This window comes from Alexandromys fortis, unplaced genomic scaffold, assembly GCF_014885135.2.
Source record: "Alexandromys fortis isolate MF-2015 unplaced genomic scaffold, M_Fortis_MF-2015_v1.1 scaffold_304, whole genome shotgun sequence".
NCBI classification, from domain to species: domain Eukaryota; kingdom Metazoa; phylum Chordata; class Mammalia; order Rodentia; family Cricetidae; genus Alexandromys; species Alexandromys fortis.
In genome coordinates, this window is record NW_026068173.1 from 263,751 (window position 1) to 284,658 (window position 20,908).

The following is a 20,908-nucleotide window of genomic DNA, read 5'->3' on the forward strand; positions in this document are numbered from 1 at the left end:
GTCCCGGTTCTGACTCTGTGTCCGGCGTGAGGTCCCGGACTCCGGGAGGCGCCAGAGGCCTGGAGTCCGGACCTCGGGTGGAGAATCCGGCACGAAGAAGTCCCCGAGTCGATACGGCACCAATATTATTCCTTTAAAGCGGTGGTGGGTGTGTGGACAAACACAGGATAGACGAGACACACGCAAAAGGAAGAGACGAGACACGCGGCTCCCACGTGGGTGCGCTTTAATGGGGAGGGGGAAACACGATAAGGGATGGGGTGTGTGAGACACACAAGGGGCCAGATGGGGGTGAGAGAGAGAGGTGAGAGAGCGAGACCTCGTGGAAGCTCGCTTTTAAGGGGGGGGGCACAAGGTTATCTGGGAGGAATGACCCGCACCTGGGCACGCCAGCGTGCCAAGGTGTTCGTACTCCAGGAGGAGTCTGGGAGCTGTAGTTTCCAAGGAATAACAGGTTGCCTGAACCCGGGAGTTTGAGACCAGCCTGGGCAACAAACTAAGTCCCTATCTCAAAGCAAGCAAGCCAGCATCAGAGAAGAAGTGATCTGTAAACTGTGACCACACACATTCAAGGGGCTCTATAGATAGATGCTCATCAGAAAAACCAAATGCTAAAAACTAGTAATAAGATCTAAGGGGAAAAAAATCTTTTTTCCAGAGCCAAGGAAGACCTAGACAGGAACAAAGATAAAATGACACCATATTTCTTGTTGGGAAGATCAGTTGACAATAAAACTATTGTTTAATTCTCAGGGAGGGGGGATTCTTGTCCTGCTATATTCTATACCTAGCAAAGATGACCTCCAGACATGAAGACACAAGAATTATTTCTTCCCAACAAACAAAGCTGAGAGAATTTGGTAGCAACAGACCAGAGCTAGAAAAAGCACTCCAGAAAGTCAAACAGAATAAGCAGAAGGAAAACCCCAGAAAGAAACTTGGATCTACACCAAGGTGTAGAGGACACCAGAAATAAGACATACATGAGAAAATTCCTTTGAAAAGAGACAATCCACAATTACATTTGAAAATGCCAACATTTTTTCTGCCAATAATTGATAGAACAAGTAAATCGTCCCCAAAGTCATGAAGAATATAAACACTCTCTACCAACCGGATGCAATGGACGTTTTCTAGAAAGCTCCTACCTCTCACAGAAAATATATATATTTTTTTTTTCAAGTGCTTTTGGAACATTGACCAAAACAGACCAGATTCTGGGATAAAAAGCAAGTCACTGGATTCAAGAGGACACGAATCATATGAACTGCGTTCTTTCACCATAACTAAATTAAATTAGAAATCAATAATGGAGAAAACCTCTTGGAAACCCTCAAAAAAATGAGAAAATAACTTTGAGCTAAACGAAAATAAAAGCATATCTGAAGTTGTGGGTTTTAGTGAAAACGGTGCCTGCGGGGAAATTAGCTCCGACAGTAGAAAGGAAAGGACAGCTGAAGTGAGCATTTGGCAGGTCCTTTGTCCGTGGCAGGAGAGGGCCACTGGGGCCACTGGCCAGGGGATGGTGGAACCCATCATCCTGCCACTTCTGAGTTATCTGCTTCCTGGGATGTCACTCTCCCGGGGGAATGGAAGAGCTTGTTACCAGAGGCAGTGGCATGGGGGCCACAGGCTGATGGAGCTCTGTGCTCCCCAAGAGCAGTGGAGCCTGGTGACGCTTCTGTGTGGGGTTCCCTTCCATCGTCCTCTGCCCCTGGAGGAATTCCTACTTCCTGAGCTGAACCCGGGAATAGCCCTTCAGCACCAGGGCAGTTCTACCAGAAGGTGGCAGTGTTAGGTCAGACCCACATGGTCAGTTCGTACAACCAACACGAGTGAGCGCCTGCTGTATGCAGACAGGTGGCAGGATAGACTCTAGTCTTCCACTGGACAGTGAGAAAGGGCTCACAGGAATAACCGGCCCATAGCTGTGTGTCACTGCCCCGAAGAGCCTTGCAGCACAGAGCTTCTGAATCCTTCAGCTATTTAATTAAAGTCCAAGAAACTTTCTCAAAATCATGTTTCTACGAATAAGGCATGTGGACCCAAGGCATTACCCAGAATCCCTTTTCAGCTGTTAGGGGCTCCAGAGACAAGGCAGTGGTAGTGAAAACACCACTTCTTCTGCGGGCGTGAGCAAAGCTCCTAATCTGAACTCAAGTCCCTGTAGCAAGTGTGTAAGCGTGAGTCATAGAACTAGATCCTGGGGGTCCCGAAAAGACAGGGGAGCTACCTCTGCCTCTTCCACAAGGCTCCTGGCACTTACAGAGTCTCCCCAGAGACATGAAATGTAGAAAAAAGGTCTAAATCAAATACTACAGCCCCTTATCATCAAGGGACAGGGAAAATAAAGCTAGGACTGACGCTCCGCACAGTTCCCTGATTCCTCAAGTTGCTCAGACCCCCCGGACGGCTGCTGAGCATTCAGCAGGAAGGGAGCATACACAATGGGCACACTGGGCACAGGGAGATTTACGTCTCTGGCTGGAAAGCAAGATGCCACCAAGCTACTAAGAAACGGCACACTCTTTGAAATGTAAGAACCTTTTCTTTTCTGGGGGGCTGGAGAGATGGTTCAAGGGTTAAGCACTTGTGCTGTCTTTGCAGAGGGTCTGTCTGAGTTTGGTTCTCAGCACCCATAACTGCCAGAAACTTCATTGACACAGGCGAATCCAACAACTCCAGCCTCCGAGGACAACTGTATCCCCGTGCACACAGCCACACAGAGACACAATTTTTTTTTTTTAAGAAATGAAAACAAAACAAAAGCTACTTGTTTGCAGACCATGTAAATAACACCATTGGTAGGCCACAGTTGGCCATGGATAATTGAAACTGTGGAGAGGAAAATCTCTGAAGAGCTGAAATACTGAGACAGCAATGCGTGACAGCAGGAACTAGGACGGACAGGCAGAGTGTTCTGAGAGGAAGGACAGACAAACAGCCTCGGAGGGAAACCAGCGGAGAGCAGGACTGAGGTGGATTCAGGGAGGAGATGCAGCCAGATCTCTGGAGACACCCTAGAAAGGGGAAGAGGACACAGGGTGAGGCCAAGGGCTCTCTCCTGCTCCAGGCCCCTCGTGGTTGCCTCTCCTCCCAGATACCCAGCTTCCGCAGGACAAGTGGAAATACAGAGTACAGTACAGAGGCGGCGCTGGACTGGAACCCCGAAGCCCCTCCGAGGCCAGGATTACTCTACATGACCTTGCATGCCCACTTCAGGGAAAGGAGTGGGAACTCAGAGGATGAAGCTGACGTAGGTGGACACCCTTCTTCTACGGCCAGGTCCCCAGGCCTCATTCCCATTGGTCTGTGCCACAAAAGTTCACCCTTCTTAAAGGTCCTGTGAGCTGTCTCCTGGTAACAGATGGGCTGGCAGGAACAAGCTGGGGATGTGTCCTGCCGGCAGCTGGAGGCAGATCACTGACGGAACAAATACGAGAGCGGAGCAGTAAAAACATTAAATATTATTAAACAACCGTGGACTCACGAGGCCCGAGCCTGGCGCAGAGCCACCAGCCCAGCCTCTTCCTAGATTCCAGGCCCATAGATATGTCATGCTTCCCCAAGGAACCTTCCAGAAGATCCATCTGCCCTAGACCTTCCCTGAGGTGGAGGTCAAAGACCCTCAGTCTGCAGAGGCCATCCAGAAGCTGGGCCTTGTGCTGTGGAAGACGTGGCTCCTAGTGAACCAAGCAAAGATTCTAGAAGTGGGCGGTCTCCAAAATGCCAGTATAAATCTTTTTCATGTGGTCCAGGTTGGCCTTGAACTCGATATGGGACTAAGGACAACTTCAAATTCTTGACTCTCTTGTCTTTGTCTCTCAAGTGTTGGTGCGCTACCAAACTCAGCATAGTATAAGTTTTTTATTACATTTATTTTTACACACACACACACACACACAGACACACACACTCGTGCGCATGCGCCATTGCACACATACAAAGTGCAAAGAACAACTCCTCTTTTATTATGTGAGTTCGAGAAATCAAGTGCAATCATCAGATTTGGCAACAAGCAGCCCCCTTTCCCACCGGGCAATCTCACCAGCTCCATAACAACTTTTAATTTGATATCTATGAGATTTTTTTATGTTGCAGCTTTTAACCAGATTATACAGTTTCAGTGTTTTGTTTGTACAACTTGGACAGGCAAAAGGATAAAAGAAAGAAATCAAGCAAACCAGTGTGCCTTGCCTGGCCTGATTACCAACATCTATTAGCAACAAGAACAGTAAGCCTTCCATACGTCATAACTAAGTGTCTGTTTTCACGTCATCTGTTTTAGAGGCCAGGTCTCGCTATGTAGCCCAGGCCAGTCTGGAACTTGCAGCCTCCTACCTCGGCCTTCTGAGTACTGGGATTACAGGTGCACATCACCACTCCTGGTTTCTGTTAGCATTTTTAATAAGTCAAATTCACGGTGTCACACACCATATTAAACAATATTCAAGATTCTGGGTAATAACATAGCAACAAGCCACGTGACCTCGGGTAACCCACACAACCTCTCCATTTCCCCATCTGTAAAAGAAGCAGAACTCTGCTCTCAGGTTTTTGTGCAGTTTGAATGAGACCATATTGGCGTCTGGTACTGGCAGTCCCTCGATGAGTGTTCTACAGCATTGTAAGTCCAGCCCACACTGCCTGTCTCCTGTCGGTGTCGCGGTCACCCTGTCACAGTCAGAACTGTGTGCTGTGAGTGCCAATCAAGCCAGCATGCCAGGATGACACCCGTGGATTTCGTACCTGCCCGTGCATCGCTTCATTGTGCAGAGCATCGCAGAGGTTTGTGCCTGCTGCGGGCAGCTCTGAGCCCAAAGGGCGCTGCAGTGGGAATTCCAATTCCTTAACCACAGTGTCCTTCTGAGTCAGCCTTTATTAGAACAAGCGTTCTCCATGTGGCCAATGATCAGACAGCACAGACGGCTCCAGTGACCATTGCAATACCAGGAAATGGGCAAAATCTAGGATGCCCTTGGGTGGATTACCCTGGTGGTTCCTGCCCCTATCCAACAAGGCAGGACAGAGCTGGGGGCAGGGGAAAGTGCCTCTGGGCACAGGGCAGACACCCAGTCTGAAAACCCTGGTTCAGCCCAGACACCCTACACCGGGGCCCCCATTTTACAATCAGGTCTCACAAAGACACTGACTGTCACACAGGTGCCCTGCTCCCCATGGCTGCTCCTTTTGTGTGCTCTTGTTTGCAATTAACTCCACCTCTGATAAGCTGGCTCTCCTTCAAATGTACCCTGTGACATGACAGGCATTCCCTTCCCTTCCTTCTCTTGTTCCAATGTTTACCGCATTTAGTTAAGAAATAAATAAATGTATTGCTGTTGGCTGCCTTCTGCCAGAACACCCAATAAAGAGCCGGGATTGTGGAAATGACTCTCTAGTTCAGTGCTATAGCTTTGCCGGTTCATCTAATTATGAAGACAGTGGGAAAACAATTGCTATTGACATTCCGAAGCCACTGGCCCTGTGAGGTGGGTCCTGGGGGTGGGATGACCCTCTCTTGGAGGACTTGCTGGAGAAACAGCTGCTGCCTACGAGGAAGGCAGGAGGCCCAGAGGCTCTCTAGGAGGCAGAAGGGAGGAGGGCAGAGCCTGGAGAGAGAGGGTGTGAGGGCTGGATAGATGCAAGCCTTCAGGATGGGACACTTCTTCATAGTCACCCAACCTCTCCCCAGACCTCTGTGGTTACTACAGAGCTTGTCTAGGGCAGTGTTTATGAATCTCCGCTAAGAGGCCAAGAGTTTGTTTGGGTAAATGTGAAGTGGAGGCAGAGAGGACATAAGGAGAAGCAAGACAAGCCCCTCCTCTCCGTCCCTTGTGCCCTCTACCTTCAGGAAGAAGCACAATAGGCAAGGAAGAGGGAGGGCCATGTACCCCCACAACGTGAGGAAGTAAAGGGAGAGAGGGTGTGTACCCCACAAAGTGTGGAATGGGGTGAGAAGGTTCACACCACTACAACTCCATGCCTCTCCAGGTCTCATTCAGAGCATGTGGCTCCTGGTGCCCTCGTTGCAACTCTGGGCGCAGGGCTGGTTTCTCTGTTTTAGCAGTGTTGCGTGGTGAGGTGCATGGGGAGAGTTCCCATGGTCCAGGCCGAGAGCTTAATGACAGTTTCTATGGCTTTCTGAAGAAAATATGAACAAAGCCCAGGCCAGCCGATATAAAAATCGTTTACAATACACTTTGCACCTGTAGTCCGCAGGCAGTTCATTCAAACCAGGAAACAAAGAACTAGGAGGAAACCAGCTGCCCAGACATAGGAAGTTTCCAGAACAGGCCTTTTGCTGCCCAGGAAGTTGCTGGTCTGGGCTAGTGTGCCCCAACCCCCAGTCAGAGCATCTAGAAGGCAGCACCATTGCTTTTGCAGCTCTCTGGGGTCACCTGTCCCAGGGCACCCTGGGAGCCATGCCACTGCAAACTCTGTAAGAGTGGGTCTCTGTGTCACAACAAACCTCTTTGGTTGGTAGGTCTAAGCAAAAGAGACATGATCTGTTTTGATTTCCTTGTGAATCAACAGATAGCAATGGGAGTGAGCTAACCAAGGTGGGTCATACCTATAATCCCAATCCTTGGGGAGATTGGGGGCAGGAGGATTGTCTCAAATGGGAGCCTAGCCTGGCCTGAAAAGTGAACCTTGTCTCAAACAAAATTCAAATAAAAAACACTGGGAATTGCACACTAATCCTATGGAAAATAGTCCCTCCAGATGCCTTTGTTTATCTGTGTTTCTTTGCTTTTGTTGTTGTTGTTTATTTTTTTTGTGTTTGGAGACAGAGTCTCATGAAACTTTGCTAGTCTCGAGCCTATGCATGTAGCATGGGATGCTCTTGATATCTTCAGGATCTTGCCTGCACCTCACAAGTGCTAGGGTCATAGGTGTTGGCCACCACATCCATCCTCTCCCCACCCTGCCTCATGACCAGACTCCTGCCAAGCTGGTTTAGATCACTGATGTCTTTGTGGCCCGTTGTTGGGGTAAACGCCGTGGCTAAAGGCAGCGTGGGGATGGGAGGGCTTCTTGTCTTCATACAGTGTGCTGTTGGCCATCTAGGGAAATCAGAACCCTTGAGGCGGGAACTGATGCAGAGGCCATGGGGGAGTACTGACTGGCTTGCTCCTCATGGCCTGCTCCATTAGCCTTTTTATAGCCTCAGAACCACCTGGCCAGGGCATGGTCCTACCAAATCAATCACTAGTTATTAAAATGTTCCACAGGCTCGCCTACAGGCCAATCTTTCAAAGGCATTTCCTTAAGAGAGAGTCCCTGTTCTCAGATAACTCCAGCTTATATCCAGTCAATAGAAGCTAGCCTGCACAATAAGGACCTAACCAACCATGGGGCATCACTATCTGGGTATTTATTGGTACCAGCTGTTGACTCAGACCTCCAGGCACCTTGCCTTTTCCCCACTCCTGCTGGCCCAAGATCAACAACAAGGAAAGGAAGAAACTCTAACTTCTAGATTTACCTCCCAGGCGCTGCCCCAGGGTGCGTTCCTGTCCTTGCTTTTACTACAACCCAGGCAGTAATGGGAACTTTACACTGACTATGAAAATCAAGGCGCCAAGGAGGAAGGAACTGGACTTGATAAGCGGGAAAATTGGGAATCTGGTCCCCAGTCTACCTGACCCATACTTTCCCAGCATGCTCTGGAACGTGTGTGGCGGAGTCAGGCTGAGCGCACCAGCTCATGGGGGACCAGGCAAGAAGTGGTAAGTGTCCGGTGGGTGCCAGCACTGAGTGCAGTGGGCAGCGGAGCTAATCTGTCCCAGACACACAGTTCCTGCATCCGTTCCTCTAGTACTAGCTAGAGTGACGCAGGGTACTAAGACCGGGCCCACTACACAGCAGGAGATGTTGAAGTTGTGGACGCCAGCTCAGTTCTGGGTCCCTGTTGACACTGTCACATCTGAGAACGTTCTTGTTCATTATGCCATCATGAGGGAGTGGAGAAAATGGATCAGAGACAATGAATACACCTCTCTGGATTGAAAATCCGTGTGCAGAGAGACCGTTGGCCATCATGGCCACTTGAAGAGAAGTCTCTAGCTATGTGCCACAGTGCTCACCCTCCTCACATTGATTTGAGTGGAGGATGTTTAAATACCACAGTCTTTCACTTTGTGCTTTTCCCTCCCCACACAAGGCATAAATGTTTTCCCATATTGCTACATAGTCGAGGCAATTTTCATTTTAATGACTGTTTCGTTCTTGTGCCTGGAGTGGACAGCCCTGTCGACTCACTGCCTCCAAGAAGAAACTGGATGTCTAGACTCAGAAAATAATTTCAAAAAATGAAGAAAATAATACATGAGGATGTTTACTGTGATGTTATTTATAGCAGCAGAAAAATAACTAACCCCTTGAAAGAGCCTTACTGCTCAGCCGTGAGGGGAGGGTTTGTTTGGTCAATTAGAACCCAATGCAATTATGCAGCCATCAGACCACAATCACGCCAGCTATTCAGCAACATGAAAAAAGCATTTATGCCTAATGGGGAGAAAAAACACAAAATAAAATTGCGTCTAGGCACATCTACCATGTTGCAAAATAAAGCATGACCAGGGGAAAAAAGATGGCAAGAGAAAATAGAAAATGAAAATTTGCGTTGTGGTTAATGGGTGCCAAGGAATTGATTTCCTCTTTAAAGCTTGTGTTTTATTGACACACTACTCTTAACAACAAATTAAAAACAAACCAGAAAACAACAGGTGTTCTGGGGACCTGTTACCCTTCCCACTGGCTGCTTCATTTGCTCATAAGCAAAGGCTGGACTAGGCAGGGCTGGACTTCCCACCTCCAGGCCCAGGAATAGGCTGGCCCCTTCTGCTGTAGCCATCCTGGCAGGAGCAAAGGTATTCTGAAGAGAGACACTTGGTCCCTCCCTTTGGCTCTCAGACTATTTAAAGAATGGGATATAAGAAACTAGAATTTCCCCCAGAGGCCTCATGCTGGGGGAAGTGGGGAGCGAAACTGAAGCAAGGTCCACACCTTGTCCGGGTTATCTGGTTCTCCATATCTCTTGCTCTGTTTAAGCCTAAATCTCAGGAGTCACCAAACCTGTTTGTCCCCACTTTCCAATGCCACTGCATTAACAGATCTCCTTTCCCCGTGTTTCGTTTGTGGTTTTAATTGGTATATTTAGGTGGGGTGGGGAAGCCTGGCTTGTGAGAGCTGCTCAGGCTGAAGCCTCTGACCCTAAACCTCCTGGTAGCCTTGTAAAGGTGGCAGCCGGAACTGGAGTCTTGCTGAGGAAAGAGCCTGGTGAGAAGGGAAGGTCATGGGAACATGACCCACTTCTGTCATTTGTATCTCAGAGCATCTGTATTTACCTTTCCAGAGACATTCCCAACGGTGAAAGGCAGAGGACCAGTTAGCAGTTCTGATGCTCTCTACAGTGTTCTGGGAGCCGTACTGGGCCTTGTGCTGGCCCCCATCTCATGGCCCCCACCCAGGAGAACGCAGTCTCTCCCCCATTTTCCCATAGCCCCCCGCCCGGTACCCAGGGGCATTTTGAAGGAGGTGGATACTCGGGGGAAGAGAATGGACCACATTAGCTGCTGTCCTGTGTCTGGACAATTCTTCTTGTCCCGGAGGCCATTGCCTGGGGAAGAAGAGGAGAATAAGGGCAGCTGGCAGGACAAAGTTTTGCTTTGTAGAGAGAAAGCTGGTCCATGCCCCAGAGCTGCTTGTCAGCTCTTCCCCTAGCTGCCCCCTGTAGGTACCAGTTCATGGGAAGTAGGGGACAGGACAAAGATAGGCTTTGCAGGGATGGCAATTGGGGACAATGAGAAGCAGAAGCGTTTAGCCACCTCCAGAGAAAAGCCATTTCTAATGGGGAAGGGTGTTTATGTTTTGTTTTGCCACCCGAGGAGCTGTGCCATAGCCACAGGCTCTTCCTTCAGTTCTTGACGCTAGCTAAGCCACCATCTACTTCTGACACTCAGCCTCAGGCCGAGTGAGGGAAAGGGTGGCCTCTCTCTCAGAAGCTAGCTGAACTAAGGGTGCAGGACTCTCAGAAACCAAAGGACGTTCATCACCTTGGCTCCAAGTCTCACCACCAACTGCCAGGGCAAGTTTAAGGTACCCACCAGGAGCCTGGTCCCCTGCAGGACAACAGCCAGCTCATGCGGTTACGGTCTCAAGCCCTTCTGCGGTGGAGTATCATGATTTTTCTGTCACCTTCCCAATAGGAGGGGTTTGAGTCCCTCCTCGACTTTTCAGGGACACATAACTTCTCTCCAGTTCTTGTGTGGGAGGTGGGAGACCCACAGTGGGTCTGCCAACCATAGAAGACAGTCATAGCCTCCCTCTCTGGCCACTCCTCTAGGACCACTGACCCCCGTGTTCCACTCACTTCCTGGGGACCACTTTTTCCTCCAGGCAGCAGAAAGCCTCCCGTCTGTTCTATTTCTCAGAAGGAGCAAACTGAGGTGTGACCCAGGCTGCCGGTGAAAGGTCAGGATGCCAAATGGCAAGCCAGAATTGCCTAGGAGGTGCCAGTACTCAAAAGAGGGCTCTCTGGTCCTTCTGAAACGGGCTCAGGCCAGAGCCAAAAGTGGGAGTCCCTTCTTAGCTGAGCCTGTCCTTCTATACCTGGGAGACATTCCCGCCTCCATCTGTGTAGGGTGATGTGACCAATAGCACATGGATGGCAGGTGGTGTGTCCTTCTTCCTAGCATCAGGCTCAGGTCACAGAGAAGCCCTTCAGAGCTGCAGGGCGTCTAGTCCCCGTGGAGGCAGCAGCAGGCAGAGGGTCAAAAACCCTGGGAACAGAGCCCTGGCGGGCCCAGCCAGCACCTCGTTAGGAAGCTTGAAGGGGAAGGGGGGTGCATGAGGAACAATGTTGTTTATTTTTTCTATTTTTAAACCAGTCTGAGGTCTCTGGGGGCACAAATGAAGTTATCAGCAAAGACATGAGGGGAATAGCGCCTCCAGCCAGCGGTTTGAGAAGGCCCTAGGGACCAGCACTCTTGAAAAGCTGAGGAGAACTTATTTATCTTGTATTCTGAGGGCAGGACAGGGCCTGGGGTGCTGGACAAGCAAACCTCCAGGTCCATGGGCCCCTCCTCAGGCTCTCAACTCCCTTTTGGGAATGTGGGCCCAAGTGTTAGTCAAGAGGATTTCAGCTGTGTGTTCTAAGCACTGGGGAAGGAGGAATCTGCTGTGTTCTCAATTGATAGCGTACTAGACTCATGCACAGGCAACCGACACATAGACACATGCAGACACACACACAGAGGCGAGTGTGCATGTTCCCATGTGCACACACACACATACACACACAAAGGCAACATGCACATGGGCAACATATACACACATGCACACATACACACAGGCAACACATACAATCCCTGTCTTAACCTGGCCACAGGCTGTCCCTGCCACCTTAGATACCTGGGGAGACCTCCATGTGGTCTCCTGTTCCTTCAACCTTCCCACATGGTACTTATCCCAACCTAACTCCATAGCCTCTCCCAGGGAGCGTCAAGCACAGCGATGAACTCAGTGTGACAGGGATCCTTATATGAACCGAAAGAGAGGAGGCATCGCTCCCATCTTAAAGGCAATGGCACTGAGAATTTCGATGCTTTGCCCAGATGGTTTTTTTTTCCCTCTAATACCAAATGCCTCTTAGGTCTTCAGAGGATAGAGAATTTTCTCTGCTCTCAGGAACTGAGGAATGGTGAATCATTAGAGAATCAGGGGCCTGGCTGGGAGAAACATCCAGGAAGCGCTAAGTGGTAAGTGGCAAGGATGGTTAGACCCCGGGCATATGTCCTGATTTGAATTCCGGTCTTTGCTGGATTCTAGCTGGGTGACTGCGAGCAGGTCACTTAGCAACTCTGTGCCTCAATTCCCCCCAGCTCTCTCTGCAGACAGTAACAGCGGGCAATTTCCCAGGGTGGCTGAGACGCTACATTGAAGTGTGACATGAGAGGAGACACAGGAACGGCTGAACTCTGTGCACATGAACACATACCTTTCTGCTACTCCAAGATGGGTGAAAGACGGATTGAGCAACTGCACTAGGTCGTTTGTGGGAAATTCTATCCATTGCCCTCTTCTGGGTCCACTCAAAACCAGAGGCTACACGGTTCAAAACTCCCCCAGACGGAATGAGGGAAAAGTGGCCCTTAATATCTTTGTGGGCTTCCAGTTTCCAACTGAGGAAAATCAGAGGAGAAAAACCAAACCCAGAACCCAGACCTCCCCTTTGCCTTCTCCGCTCTCTTAGCTGCCCGGTAGGAGGTAGGAATGGATCCACCGGGAAGCTGAGGAAACTGAGGCCTGGAGGAGACCAGTGCTGTGCTCAAGGTGGCTGGGTGCCGGTGGCAGGGCCAAGCCTGCACGTCAGACCTGTCCCTGTGCTGCTGTTCAGCCCAGAACAGAGATGGCCTCTCCCAGCACTGAGCTTTTTCTGAAACAAACCCCTTAATTCTTTGGCTGAATGTCTAAATAAGGATTTTTGCCAATTCCAAGCCCTGCTAACTGATGAAGTTGTCAGAAAAAAAGATCTAATGATGCTTGAAAATGCAGGGAGTGAGCCAGCTGCCAAATTGCCCTCCCAGCTCTGACTCGACATCAGGGAGCCTGGACCCTCCCACTGGGGCTGGGCGGGCCAGGGAGGGGGCTTGAGGAGCAGGAGCTGGAGGTTGAGACTGACTTCAGTCCTGCTTTGGACTGATGAGCTGTTAACCCCTTTGATCATGCCTGCTGCCAAGGAGGGAACTACTTCTTCCTCAAAGTTACCTTGTAGATTAAATGAAGTGAGACATGAGTTACACCCTGCTGGGCACAGCTCAAGTTTCAGGACTGTTAGGGGCTGGGCTGGAGCAGCCAGCTGGCCTGAGTTGGGCCTAGTAGACCGTGCCTTGCAGCCCTTGAGGGAGCAGAGAAACCAAGATTGTGGGTTTCATTTGGAGAGGCAATGGGTCTCTGGTCGACCCCTAGTATTTATTTATCTCTGAGATCCAGCTGCTTGTCTTGGATGGGTGGAAAGCTCCAAGTGACCTCAGGCCCCTGGAGGTGGTGCTTCAGGGTGGGAGCCTGGGAGTCCAGCAGGCTCTTTGTTCTCTCTCTCTCTCTCTCTCTCTCTCTCTCTCTCTCTCTCTCTCTCTCTCTTTTTCTCAGTGGAACATTCGCCCCACTCAGGAGTCTGGGTACTAGGGGTGGAGCCCAGTCTGGGGACTCCGGAATCAGACAATTCCCAGGCCTGCCCCAGGAGCCAGAGAGACTGGGTGCTAAGGGCGGGGAGGCTGCCATCATATGGAGACTTACGCAGAAGCCCTGACAACACAGAGACACACAAGTGTGACCTCCTGCCTGAGGAGGCGTCCCGTAGAGTCAGTCAGCAGCCACCCAGGCCAATAACATTCCCGTCCTGCTTCCTGCTCCCGACACACGCGTGTATGCATGCCCACTTTGGTGTCATTTCCCCTAGAAGACCAAGAAGAGCAAATGAAATGCTTGTGTTCAAGTGTATTTGGGGGACCAGATGGCCTTGGGTCAGGCTTTCGACCACCTAGTTTCCTTGTCTGTAGGCATGCAAGTATGAGACTCAAACAGGCAGCCTGGGAAACAGCTCACAACCATATGACCCAGGGCAGTGGGCAGGCATATGGGGCTAGGCACTGGGATTGTTGCACCCATCCAATCTGTTGCTGTTTTAAATTTATTTATTTTTTATAGCGTGCCAGGAAATAGCTGAGGATGAGGGGGGCTCAGGACAGTGGCCTAAATACAGTCTAAGGATTATTACCGAGCCCAGCTGTCCCCTCCTGCTGCCGCTGAGTTTGCTGGATGACAGTAACACTCCCTGGGCCGTCCTGGGTGTTAGGGGAGTCCTGTCAGCTCTTCATCTAGGGACCCCCTGATAGCGTGTTTCCTTGGGGTGTGGAGGTGTTCTGAAGGTAAAGTGTGGACACCGCCGATGCTTGGAAGGGGAGAGGGGCACTGCCACACTGTGCGTCCCTTCTCATCTGCCAACTTTGACTTCACTTGTGAAGGACCCTCTGCCTTAGGCTGTGCACGCGCAGTGGCCACCATGAGATGGTTGTGAGCAAGTCAATTGCTAAATATCCAGGGAGACCCCTAGTGTCCTGATTCCGGCTTCCTCCTGCCCTCACCTTTCCCCAGAGGACTAGAGGAATCACTCATACCTGAGCCATCTCCCCTAGAAAAGAAGCCCAGAGACCTGAAGGCCTCTTCCAGCTCAGGACTCAGCAGGGTGAAGTGAGACGGCCACCTATGGTAGCAGTTTGTACTAAGCCAAGGGTTCTAGCCAGGCTGGGGCATGCACCAGCCGAGCAGGGGCCACTAGCGAAGTCTATTTGCAGGCTCTCTGAGTACCCAGCCACTGCCTTGGCCTAGTCCCAGGACATATTAAGACATATTAAGAAGCTCCTCTGGAGGGGGAGAGTGTGCTGCCCTGAGACCTGCCTGGCCCCCAGAAAGCCTTTCCTTATGCCCTAAGAAGTGGGAAAGGACACAGATGGAGAATAAAGGTGTGTCTGGCTTGATCTGTCTGCAAGAGGCCATGCCCACAAGGTGAGCTGTATAGGCTAACAGGGCACCATGTTTGGGCACTACGATCTGGACACTGAGCTTAGCAAAGAGGAAGTAACTGATGACCTTCTTGCTCTTTTCCCAGAGCTCCCAACAAGAGGCTCTGTAAGACCTGAGATTGCACACAGTGCTCAGCCAACTACAGATGTAGTCCCTCTACACCAGGCATTCTCCACCAAAAAGGAAAAAGAAAAAAAAAAAAAAGTCCCTCGTCCATGGTTCCTCCTATCTTATAATGAAAACAGAGAATGGCGGCAGCACCACTAGGGGTCCCTGGGCAGAGCCCTCCTGGAGGTGATAGAGGATCCCAGTGGCCTGCAGGGCATCTGGTCGAGGATGGAAAGGAGAAGCATACAGAATGAGGACCATACAGAATGAGGATCATACAGAATGAGAACCATACAGAATGAGGACCATACAGAATGAGGACCATACAGAATGAGGACCATACAGAATGAGGACCATACAGAATGAGGACCATACAGAATGAGGACCATACAGAATGAGGACCATACAGAATGAGGACCATACAGAATGAGGACCATACAGAATGAGGACCATACAGAATGAGGACCATACAGAATGAGGACCATACAGAATGAGGACCATACAGAATGAGGACCATACAGAATGAGGACCATACAGAATGAGGACCATACAGAATGAGGACCACACAGAATGAGGACCACACAGAATGAGGACCACACAGAATGAGGACCATACAGAATGAGGACCATACAGAATGAGGACCATACAGAATGAGGACCATACAGAATGAGGACCATACAGAATGAGGACCATACAGAATGAGGACCACACAGAATGAGGACCACACAGAATGAGGACCATACAGAATGAGGACCATACAGAATGAGGACCATACAGAATGAGGACCATACAGAATGAGGACCATACAGAATGAGGACCATACAGAATGAGGACCACACAGAATGAGGACCATACAGAATGAGGACCATACAGAATGAGGACCATACAGAATGAGGACCATACAGAATGAGGACCATACAGAATGAGGACCACACAGAATGAGGACCACACAGAATGAGGACCACACAGAATGAGGACCATACAGAATGAGGACCATACAGAATGAGGACCATACAGAATGAGGACCATACAGGCATGGATGGGGCTCTGAGAATTCCACCCAAGCGGAGCATTGGCAGGTGTGGGGTCGGGAGGAGATGACAAAAGTCGGTGCAATAACTGCCATGTGTGGGACATGCGGGAGTGACAGCAAGTTTGGCATTTTGATGCTTCACTTTACCCCCGAGCAGCGGACACACTTGCACCTAACTTCACACCCTCTGGCACTCAATGCAACGCAAAGGGATTTCTCAGAGCTACAAACACAGACCACGAGGAGATGGCAGTTAACAGGCACACCTGTGGGGGACACACACACGTTGTGAGTGACCAGCAGAGAGAGAGAGACGAGAGATCAGGACCTGAGCCCACCCTCTAGGTTTGCACGCCCTGGTAGTGCTGGAAAAAGAGGCCGCCCATGTGGACAGCTGGTGGCAAGGGTCTCAGAGCGTCTGAATTCTGGAGCTTTCTGCACTGCATGCTGAGAGAACGCCATCTCCAGCCTTACCAAAGGTAGGGAGGCTTTGCTTGTGAGAGCCGATTAGCGCCTGGGGGACACCAGACACTGCTGAAGGCTGGGAAGTGAACGAATAAGTGGATGTTAAACCCAGACTCATCCAGCCTGTTTCTCAACTTGGCTCTAGGATGCTGGCTCACAGAACACTCCCGTGTTTCTAGGGAATCCTCCGAAAAATGGCCCCTTCAACTCACTCTCCTCTGGCACTCCAGTTGACAGACACCACCCACGGGCTCAAGCTTTGAAACAGGTTTTTGGCAACCATTTCGCGCTCTTCATTATGAGCAAGCGATTACCAGATATCCAAGGAAGGCCTCTGGCATGAAAGGGAGGACTCACAGCAGCTAATGGCAAAAAGCACCTCAAAGGGAAGGATCAGAGGCGATAACTGCATTCAGGGAAGGAAACGGGGAGGGTTTTACTCAAGAAAGGGAGAAGACAGAACACAAATGAGATCCTGGAAACTAAACACTTAAGCGGGAGAGTGAAAACCACATTGTGGTTGAAAGATAAGCGTTGAAGACGCAGTCTAGAAAGGAGAGAAGGCACAGTGAGTGTCTGTAGTGCAAACAGGGACCTCAGTGTGAAGCTCAGAGTCCATTGTCAAAAAGCCAGATGTGGTGGTCCATGCTTGCAATCCCAGCTCAGGGGTGGTGGAGACAGACAGATTCCTGGAGCTGGCAGGACAGTCAGCCCAGACATAGGGATGAGCCCCAGACCAATGAAAGACTAACCCAAACAACACTGCGCAGAGATGGCTCAGTGTGGGTAAGTGTCCTTTGCTCTGCTAGCTGAGTTTGAACCCCCAGCTCTCGTGTTAAAAAGCCAGGCATGGCTGCATGTGCCCGTAATCCCAACACCACAAAGCCAACGAATGAGAGCAGCACGTTCTCAGAAAGAAAGTGAGCATGAATGAAGAAGCAAAAACAGCAGGACACACACATGCACGCGCACACACGTGCAGACATGCACACACATACGTACATGCACACATACGCACATGCATACACATGAACAGACATACACATGCGTGCCCACACATGTACACACACGCACATGCACACACATGCACGCACACACACACACAGACATACGTATCGACATGCACGCACATGCACATACACATGCACATACACACACAATCAGAAAATAGAAAGGCTTTGGATTTCTCATTAACAACAGTGAAAGCTAAACTGTAATCAAGTGATACTTCCCCAATTCTGAAGGAAAATGGTTTCCAATCTATAATCCAGTTCTATCTAAATGCTTAGTCAGGTGTAAAGGGACAATAAGGACATTTTCAGATGTGTAGGGGGTCACAAAACACTTAGCTCCCAGTGTTCTTTATCAGAAAGTTACTAAAGGATGTGCCCCACCAAAGCACAGGAGCGAAGGGAGATGTGGAATCCGAAGGATGGGGAAGCAAAGACACCTAGGATGCTGGCATGTCCTGCGTTCAAAGTGCAACCCTCTCCCAACGACAGCAAGTACAAGGCACCAAGAAAAACTTCTCTAAGAAAAGGAAACAGAAACCCCTCCCTTCTGAACGCTCTCGGCGATTTAGACAATTGGTAGAGCCTTGATGAGGAGTTAATGATATGTACAAAGAAAACTAAGCAAAAACAATTATTATATCCAGAAAAAAATAACAACAAAAATGTGCAGAAAGGAAAGCTCGTCACATTTTATTTCACAGCTTAGCCCCGGGGAGGGTACAGGGCCGTGGTGACCGAGACACCTGCTAATGGTTTGCACCCGTGGCTGTCTCCCGTCTCTGCTCACTGAGGGAGTTTAATCCCTGAAGCTTTATGTTAATGGTGTGGAGGAAGTAGAAAGCAATCCTAGTACAGAGCCCAGAAGTGAAGCTTTGGGGAAGTGATTAGATCAGATAAAATCATTCAGGTGGGGCCCTGTGAGTGAATTCTAGCGGCTTTCAAAGAAGAGGGAGAGACAGCCATGGGCTCCTGCTGTGATGTGATTTAGCCAAGGGGAGGCCCCTCATTGCAGCCTGCAGTTTCCAGAAATGAACTAAATAAACTTCTTGGATTCTCAGTGAAGTAGCCTGCTTCAAGTATTTTATTTAAAAATAAATAAATAAATAACAAAAAGACTGACTACCCAATGCCAAATGTTCTTTTGTTTCAAATTATCCGATTGCTACACTGGGAAGTCGTGGGGGTGGGGTGACGCATGGGACATCTTGGGAGGGCAGAGAGCTAGACACCTACCTCCAGGAGGGTCAGAGGCTGAGAAGAGTAATCTAATGTTCTCTTTAGAGATCCTGGGGAGGGGGAGGGGATAGGGAGATGCTCAGATGGCCTGGCTAGGGAGTAAGCCATCCCCCACCCTTTTCCTCAGACAGCTCGCTCTGCCTTCTCTCAGGTTTTGCCACCCATCATCCCAGGTGGACACAAAGGCACCGGGCCAGGAAACCAGAAACCCGAGTCACGCCATGCCACACTCACAGTGTTTACAGAAAGCAAGGTCATTATTTACAGGAAGAGAAACATTGAGCTAATTGACTTTTAAAGACATCAAATACAGCAGACAAACAGAGCATAAAACCCCACGTGGAAAAGGGGCGCAGTGTCCCAACCAGTAGGCGTCTTTGTCCACAGGCTTTTCCGGCTATCTCTGCTACCGGGAACCTTCTCGTGCCTCGCTCTCTAAGTCACCAGCCCGCTTTTTCCATGATGAAAACCAATTAAGAAAACAAAGCTTCATTCTTCTCACACCATCCAAGCCCCCTAACCAAGTTAAACCAATCCCTAAAGTTCCCTGTCCTCCACCCCCACCTCCCCTGCCCCCCACATTCTCCAAGCCTGTCCCAGAAAAGGTCCTGGGTAGTGTGAGTAACAAGGCTCTGATCCCTGGGCTGCAGGGTTCCTCCACTTGCCCAAGATTGGAAGATGCAGAGGGCAACAGGAGTGTAGGGGACAGGAATGTAGGTTTCAGTCCAGCCTGAGGCCAGTGGCATGGTGGTTGACAGCTGATGACAAAGGGAAAAAGATAAGACAAAAAGGGAGGCGATGACAGCAATAACAACTTCCACCAAGGCTCTTGTTCCTGGGGTGAGATTGTGTGTGTGTGTGTTTAATTAATTAATTTGTGGTGTACAGCTGTTGTTTTGACACAGGATCTCCTGTAGCCCAGGCTGGACTTGAAGTCCAGATCCCCCCTCCCCCACTTTCAGCTCCAAGTTCTGGGATTACAGCATATGTTATCAGGTCTGGCTGAAATTAACATATTTTAAAAGTGAATTGATGGTGATTAGGGGTGACATATTTTTTTTGAATGTCCTTACTTGGGAAAATTGGAGGTTGGTATCTCCAGTCCCTGCTGAAAATAGACTTCAGTTTCAGGATAAAAAGTCTGGGATACACTGTGAAGGATGATCCCGAAGAGAACAAGACTCACCCCAGAACCGGAGCTACATACTCAGAGGAGACATCTAGTCCAGGCTCCCTTTGGTACCAAGCATATGCCAGAATACCCCTGCCAAGGGCCTCCTGGAATGATCTGTTTGGCTCCTTTTGGTGGTGGGGGACTCATTCCCTGTGAAGCCTTGGCCATTAGAATGTATCTCCTTGTGCTGTTGAAAATTTACACATCCCTTAGGCAGCTTTACTCCTGCCCACACTTTCTCACTCCTTGACCTTCTCCATCCTTGTATTTCAAACCCATCTGGGTGCTGGTTCTGCAGCCACCTCTGCACCTGAGGGTCATGACTACCACCATAGCATTGGTTGAATAACTACAATAATCCTCACTCAGTAGCCAGCTCCTCCTCCCAGCTCCCTGGGCCTCATCTTTGAGGCAGCCTTACCCTCAGAACCCATCCTGCTCCAGACAGAGGGAAGGTGTGGCCCTCACTGCATAGTGATAGCTCTGATCACTATTCCGCCAGGATCCGAATGACGTCTGCGGAAGTCTGAGTGTTGTGGCTTGTCAGCCCACTCCTGACTCTCACAAACCATGGGCAAATTTTAATTAAAACCTCAGAGTGACTGGGGAGTCCTTCCTTCTGTACATTTGGGCCTGGCCAAGCTGCCCTGGGAAAGGACAGGGCCTCTTCATAGCAGAGCAAGTCTCAAGCCATTGTCCCTAAGGAACTGAGAAGTGTGGTGGTAGTGCCAGAGCAGCAGGGGGTTGGGAGCCAGGAGCCTCCAAGCCACCCCCCCACTCCTCCCATTTTACATAGGGAGAAACTGAGGACTCACCCGCTTGTCTGTCTGTCCTGGGAATATGGAGTATAGGACTCAGCTTTGGTAAAGTAGAGAAAGCCAGAGGGAAACAGGCAGGTGACTGCATTGTGTTCAGCCTTTGACATTGTGAAATGACATAGTCATCCATAAACGTCATACTCAAGAACTGCACGTATTCCAGAATGCCAAAGCCAAAATTAAAACAAACCAACAAATAAAAACAAAAAAACAAAGCCCATACTGTTTCAGGAGAGGTTAGGGTTTGGTGAGACTTCATTCAACGCTGTCCTTGCTGCACATGTCAGGTTGCAGATTAGATATGCCTGAGGAGCTTCCTGCCTTAGCAAGGTTGGCAACTTTGATGGACGGATGGACTGATGGATGGATGGACAAACAAATGTATGTATGTATGTATGTATGTATGTATAGATGGATGTATGGATGGATGGATTGGTGGATGGATGGATAGATGAATGGACAGACAAATGGATGG

General features: G+C 49.7%; 1 protein-coding gene across 2 annotated transcripts in view; it reads right to left on the reverse strand.

Moving 5' to 3' along the window:
• Nucleotides 1-20,908, reverse strand: part of Cib4 (calcium and integrin binding family member 4) — a 59,279-nt gene that overhangs the window by 27,596 nt on the left and 10,775 nt on the right. The window lies entirely within an intron of this gene.